This window comes from Octopus bimaculoides, chromosome 2 (assembly GCF_001194135.2).
Source record: "Octopus bimaculoides isolate UCB-OBI-ISO-001 chromosome 2, ASM119413v2, whole genome shotgun sequence".
NCBI classification, from domain to species: Eukaryota; Metazoa; Mollusca; class Cephalopoda; order Octopoda; family Octopodidae; genus Octopus; species Octopus bimaculoides.
Window position 1 is genome coordinate 43,358,915 of NC_068982.1, and position 6,994 is coordinate 43,365,908.

Below are 6,994 nucleotides of genomic sequence, written 5' to 3' on the forward strand. Positions count from 1 at the left end.
CAGTAATTTTAGGGGAGGAGGTAAGTCGATTGCATCGAGCCAGGTATTCAACTGGTTCTTATTTTATCGACCTTGAAAAGATGAAAAAGCAAAATTGACCATGGCGGAGTTTGAACTCAGAAAGTAAAGACGGATGAAATGCCAGTAAACATTTTGCCTGGTGTGCTAACGATTCTGCTTGCTTGGTGTAGTAAAATAATTAATAAAAATACGTATTTAATAATTAATGTTAGTATTGTACTCACCTTTCTACAAAGATTTCTTTCGGAGAATTTTCAGTAAAGGATGGAATAGTTCTCAAGTTTTTTTTTTTTTTAATGAGGAAACAAAGTCGAGATGCGTGAAATATCATTCCATGCACTCCAGTAATTTTTTTTTTTTTTCAACACTAAATTCCGATATAATCGTAATCTGCATAGTCTGAAACGTATTTGTTGAAAATTACATGAAAAATATCCACTTTTTAGAAAGTTATGAAAGAAAAAAATTCGTGCCGCGGAACACTTCTGTAGTTACGTCGAAGTATAACCAGATACTTAAAAGGCGTTATTTTGCAATGTAAGACGTCACAGTGAATAAAGATTTGTCTTGTGACTGAATCATGAGGTTGAAACCTTCAATAATAAAACCACACATTGATAAAAATAGTAAAAACATTTTATTAAATATTCATTAAAAATGGAACTAAGAAGACTTTTTAGATAGGGTGGACTAATAATTGCTTTCTTTTACTAAAAGTTACATACTCTTAACTAACTGATAAGCAGCTTTCTGTATAATAGTATAGATATTCCCAGATGCATCTGCAGCAATTGGCGTTAGTTACGTAGTAACTTCTTTCGAATCCCAGCTTCGTTATTAAAATTTATCAGTCTCTTTGAATTAGACATTAATTTCTTATATTTAGCGTGCTTCTTAATCTTTTGTGTTAATATACTGTATTTCCTCCTATGTATTTATTAAAACCTACAAGAGATATATCTTTTTAGTGATTATTACAGTATTAGTGACTTCACGCCTTCTGTCCAGCTAAATATGATCTGTCAGCGTTCTTACTGTTGCTTTTGTCATTTTTGTTTAATCCAGTGTGCCAACATCCGAAATGACTAGTTCATCTCAATTTCAGATTTTATTATGAGGTAAATTTAGCTGTTATTTTTAGCACGTCGAGTGACCACTTTGGATCTTCCTCTTTGGTAGAGATGGTGTGTTCTAAACACAGCCATTCATTTTCTTGTTTTTTTCCTGTTTCTCACAATTTTTTTTTATAATTATATCAAAGTCAAATCATTTAAACGATTGCATTAACATTATGCGTTTACGTATTACGTCTTTTTCTCTTGGCATTCACTTCTGTTTTTCTTAGAATTTTGTTCTGCTTTTCTTGGAACTTATCTCTGTCATGTGTACCAGTCGACACTGTCAGTAATATTCTTGCTTGCTTTTCTTTTTCATTCTAAAATATTGTGTCACGTTGAGTTAATTGATTCTTAGATACTTGTAGGGTTGTTAGTTTTCTAAAATCCTAACTTCACATACATTATATTTCTTCATAAGCTTTCATCTCTTGAGTGTAGCCTTTGCACATTTTTCTGTTGTAAGTTTCATACAGTTATCCTTGCTAAAACTCTGTGCTATTCATTACAAGTTGACTAACTGGTTATCATCTTTGATAAGATATTTTTAAAGTTAGCTGTGCATAAGTGGATGACATTTGATCACAACTGCTATGGTTTAACATAGGAGGTTGAGATGTTAAGATCAAACAGAGGAATGGAGAAGAACGGATGTGATGCTGGAACATTATTCGGTTAATGAGGATTTTTTTTTTACAGATAGGTAATTGCTTTCCTTATTACAATGTATCTAATAGCAGTTAAATTACCCGTACTGCAACATATCTTAGTGTAATATTATCGACTGATTTCTTTTTATAGTTTGTCCAAGTAAATGTTTTCCTATATTCAGTTATGACTTAATTTACCAATAGTGGATCTCTAAAGCATAAAAGAAAAACACTTGTCACTACTTTTTGTTTACCTGATAATAAGCCGAAATGCGCGTTACAATCAATCTGTAATTCTGAGGTTTTTTCTTCGTATTGTCAAAAACTGGTATTTATTTATTTATTTATTTTTAGCTTTCCTTCCCTTTGTAAGCGAATGCAGTATTTGACTCTGGTTTTATAATAATCCTTTCTACAAGGCCTGAAATTCTGAGGGTGGGAGGGAGCTAGTCGATTACATTGACCCTAGTGCTCAACTGGTTCTTATTCGTTCGACTCCGAAAGGATGAAAAGTCGACCTCGGCGGATAGAACGTGAAGACGGACGAAATGCTGCTAAGCATTTTGCCCAGCGTGATAATGATTCTGCCAGCTCCCTGTCTTCTCTGGTTTCATAACAATGATACTGAAAAATTTTCAAGAGGTTTTCTTGTTCGAACTGATTGTTTTACTAAAACAAGAATTAAATCTTTAGAAATTCTCTGCTTTTCTCTTGTTGTCTATTTGATGTTATATTGTATTCTTAAATATTTGGTGCTGTTTCCTTTATCTTACTTTCGTCTTTTCTCTCCTAATTTCACAAAAAAAAAATAAAACGATAATGATAAAATCCACGCAGCAACATGAAGCGGTGCACTGCAAAATAGAAATATCTTTCATATAGAATTACAAACGCAGATCTAGGATGTGGGCCTAGAAGACACGATTGGCTGTAATAGGCCAAGATATATATAGGACTCAATGTAAACAGATTTTGTTCTAGAAGTAAATGCTAAAAACCAACAAAAGCCGTTAAAGACTGATAAAATCATTAAAAACATTAAAATCTACACAGCAAGCTAAATACTTTTAATAAATAGGTTTCAAGATTAAAGACCTTAAAGATTAAGCCAAGACATATCACATATTATCTCAAGCCAATCTTTGGCAATATTCTCGAGCTACCTCTATCGTTTTACTTAAGAAAAATCCCTTCTTGGCCTTTTTGGCAAGGATCAAAACTGTAGTATCGTTTTATATAAGGAATACTTACTTTGAAATGTTGCACAGATTTTACTGTAATTGACTTATATTTTCATTTTATCTTTTATTTTGTCTTTTTATTTATTTTTAATTTTATACGCAGTCTTTCTAGATGGTGGTGGCTGTGGGTAAAATAGGAGTTGGGTGGTGGATTTGCAGAATTTAAAGGTGACGTGAAAGTAACTGCAGTATTTAGTTACGAGCCATTAGGTTCTAATTTCAAATCATACCTTGATAACCTTTGCCATTCATCCTTCCGGTGTTAATAAAATTAGGTACCTGTTAAGTAGCAGGATCGGTGTAATATGTCTATAAAGTAACTTAGATGTAAAGAAATTGTAAGACAAGCTTCGTTGAGGATTGAATCTGCTTCTATCGAATAGCTGTTTATGTATTTTAAGGTTTGGGAAATGATTTGCGCTTAATTTTCTTTTCTTATAGTTTTCCATGTATAATATGGAGAAAATGTGGCTGCTATTTCTTGCTGGTCGAGAGACAAGGTAGAGGCTCTTTTTCTGGCTCAAATATACAAAATTCTGCCATTACTAACGATCGTTTGTAATTTTATCCTTCTTTGTAATTATTTAGTATATAGTAATGTGTGTTTTAGTTTTGTGTCACAGGTGCATTTGAGTGTTTCGGTACCGTTGTTTATACCAATTTGTTTTTCTTTGTAGCATAGAAACAAAATTACTCGATTTGTTTGCATGTATTTAAGAATGCCAGACGAAACATGTTTGTTCGTCTCAAACCACCACCACCAACAACAACAACAATAATAATGGTTTCAAATTTTGCTACAAGGATAACCATTTTGGGGGAGGGAATGAATCGATTACATCAACTCCAGTGTCTCAAGGGTACTTAATTTATCGACCCTAAAAGAATGAAAGGCAAAGTCGACCTCGGCGGAATACCGCTATGCATTTCGTCCGGCATGCGAACGATTCTGTCAGCTCGCCGCCTTGATAATAAATGATGATGATGAGGAGGAGGAGGAGGAGGATAACAATGATAATAATAATAATAATAATAATATCTACGTGCTGACACTGATCGCCTATACATGAAGAGAGCAAATAGAGGAAGAGGACTGATAAGTGTGGAAGACTGCGTGCGTATCGAACTCGAGAGCCTAATGAGATACCTAACCCAAAGTAGGAAAACCTTGATAGCGACAGTTGGGAATGAGAGAGTATTGAAAGCAGAGAAAAAAGAAAAAAACAAAGAGCATGAATAAGAATTATGCAAGATGGGACTACACAATCAATTCCATGTAGTCACAACAGAAGCTGTTGGTAAAAATAGGTGGGATTGGCTGATGAAAGGAACACTAAAAGAAAAAAAAAAAAAAGACCGAGAGCACTATACTGGCAGCGCAAGACCAAGCTTTGGTCACGAACTGGAGGGTCAACTTTAGGATTGTGCAAGTGCGAAAAGTGGGGGCTTGAGAGAGGCAAGACGTGGTATGAACACAATCCCCAGAGAGTGGCGGAGTCGGAGAGTAGCAAAATCCTCTGGGATTTCCCAATCCAAACAGATCAGGTACAAGAGCATAACAGACTGACCTTGTGGTGGTGGGCAAGGTGCACTACATATGCTATATAGTTGATGTTGCATGCCCCTTTGTTGCATGCCCCTTCAAAAAAGGGTGAAGATGGTGTTAAAATTCAACCTGAATGCCAAAAATTTGATTACTGCAATGAATATTTGGGCAGTTGCGGTGGTCAGATACAGTGCATGCATCCCCAAATGGACTAAGGAGGAAACATCAATACTGGATAGAAGAACGAGAAAGTTGATGACGCTGCATGGGGCGCTACACCCTAATGCAAACGTAAACGGAATTTATATTAAAAAAAAAGAATGGTAACTGAGGATTAATTGGTATAGACTATTGTATAAGGAGTAAAATGAGAACGCTTGCCGAGTATTTGATAAATAGTGATGAAGACCTGCTGCAATATGCCGCGAAAGATAATGGTGTAAATGCAGATGAAATGATGAGCAAGGAAGAGTTTAACCAAAGAGCTGTGGAGAAGAGAAAAGAAGACCTTCTTGACATGAGAATGCATGGACAGTTTGAAAGGAATACACAGGATGTTAAGGACAATACAGCATCGTGGGCATGGCTTGAGCGAGGTGATTTGAAGCGTACCATCGAAAGCCTGATCATTGCTGCACAAGACTAGGCTCTCGCTACCAACTCAGCGAAGTATACATCTATAAAACTTCTAACACCCATAAATGCAGACTCTGTGTGAAGGGTGTGGAAAATGTGACCCACTTGGTAATTGGATGTAAGAACCTTGCACAAAAATAATACAAGCGTGTGTGTATCTTTATTGGCTCTTATGTCTTATGATGGAAAAGTAACGATACTCTGAGACTGTGATTTTCAGACGGATCGTGTGATCGAACACCGTCGGCTGGATAATGTGATATTGAATAAGAGCGATAAATACTGTCAGATCGTTGATGTAGCCATACCAAATGACATGAATGTTGTGAGTAAAGCGGTTGAAAAAATCACCAAGTACTCCGAATTGAAAATGGAAATGGCAAGACTGTATGCAATGCGAGAGGGTAATGTAAAACCGATACCAGGGATGATAGGAGCGTTGGGCTCAATCCCATTGAAACTTAAAGATTTCTTGAGGCAACTGGAAATCCCATGCAAGACGGATGTCTTGCAAAAAGCAGCCTTATTGGGCACAGCGCACATCTTAAAGTTTCTGAGCAGGTTTTCGAGGCTTTTGTAGCCACTTCTGCTGTATAGAAGCCCTAAGCAGTCTTTCCGTGCGTCCAAAATGCTGTTCTAATCCCCCACTAGTACTAAATAATAATAATAATTAGAATAATCAGGTTACCTCCACCCCCGAAATTGCTGGCCCTGTGCCAAAAATTTAAAACCATTATTATTGACATCATTATCATCATCATCATCATCATCATTATTATCATCATCATCATCACCATCATCATCATCACCGTCATCATCATCATCATCATCATCATCATCATCACCATCATCATCATCATCATCATTATCATCACCATCATCATCATCGTCATCATCATCGTCGTCATCATCATCATCATCGTCATCATCATCATCATCATCATCATCATCATCATCATCATCATCATCATCATTATTATTATTATTATTATCATCATCATCATGCAGCGAGCTAGCAGAATCGTTAACACGCTGGGCAAAATACTTAACAGTATTTCGTCTGTTTTCACATTCAGAGTTCAAATTCGGCCGAGGTCGACTTTACCTTTAATCCTCTCGAGGTCGATAAAATAAGTACCAGTTAAACACTGGGGTCGATGTAATCGACTTAAACCCTCCCTGAAAATGCTGGCCTGTTAAAATTTGTTATTGTTATTGTTATTGTCATTATTATTATTATTATTATTATTATTATTATGGGTAATCAAATCCTAAACTGGCCGGCATGTAAGGTTGATAAGACTCAGCCACCACCACTACCACCACCACCATCATCACAACCATCCCCAACCATACCGCTCTACCATCCTCATAAACGATAGGGAAAAGAAAAATGTCCCAACTACATAGATAACAGCACTGTTTATACACATGCCACAAGAAGGAAAATCGTATTTTATCAAATCACTCCATACGGGCAGCACAAAATAACAATTAAACAAGAAAATAAAAAGGGAAAGAAAGAATATGTGGGAGTGAAAGATAGAATAAAAGTGAGGTAGGTGGCGGGAAAGAGGGTACATGGGAGAAATATACTTTTGAACACTTAAGATATATTTTACTTCCAAAATATTCCAGTGGGTCCTCAATTTGTTTGACCGTTGGTGAAAGTAACTGTCACATGTCCATTTACACAAACCACTTTAGATAGCGAATACGAAGCACACGTGTCTACATGTGTATCTAGCGAGGTATCTATGTTTGTGTAAGCAAGTATATGTGTGT

The 6,994-nt window shown here is 36.0% G+C and overlaps 1 long non-coding RNA gene across 1 annotated transcript in view; it reads right to left on the reverse strand.

Moving 5' to 3' along the window:
* Window positions 1–639: 639 nt before the first annotated feature.
* The window catches only part of LOC106880769 (uncharacterized), a 27,512-nt gene continuing 21,157 nt past the window's right edge, over window positions 640–6,994 (reverse strand). The window contains exon 3 of the long non-coding RNA XR_001410777.2: window positions 640–2,575. This is a non-coding gene — a long non-coding RNA (uncharacterized LOC106880769). The remainder of the gene's footprint in view (window positions 2,576–6,994) is intronic.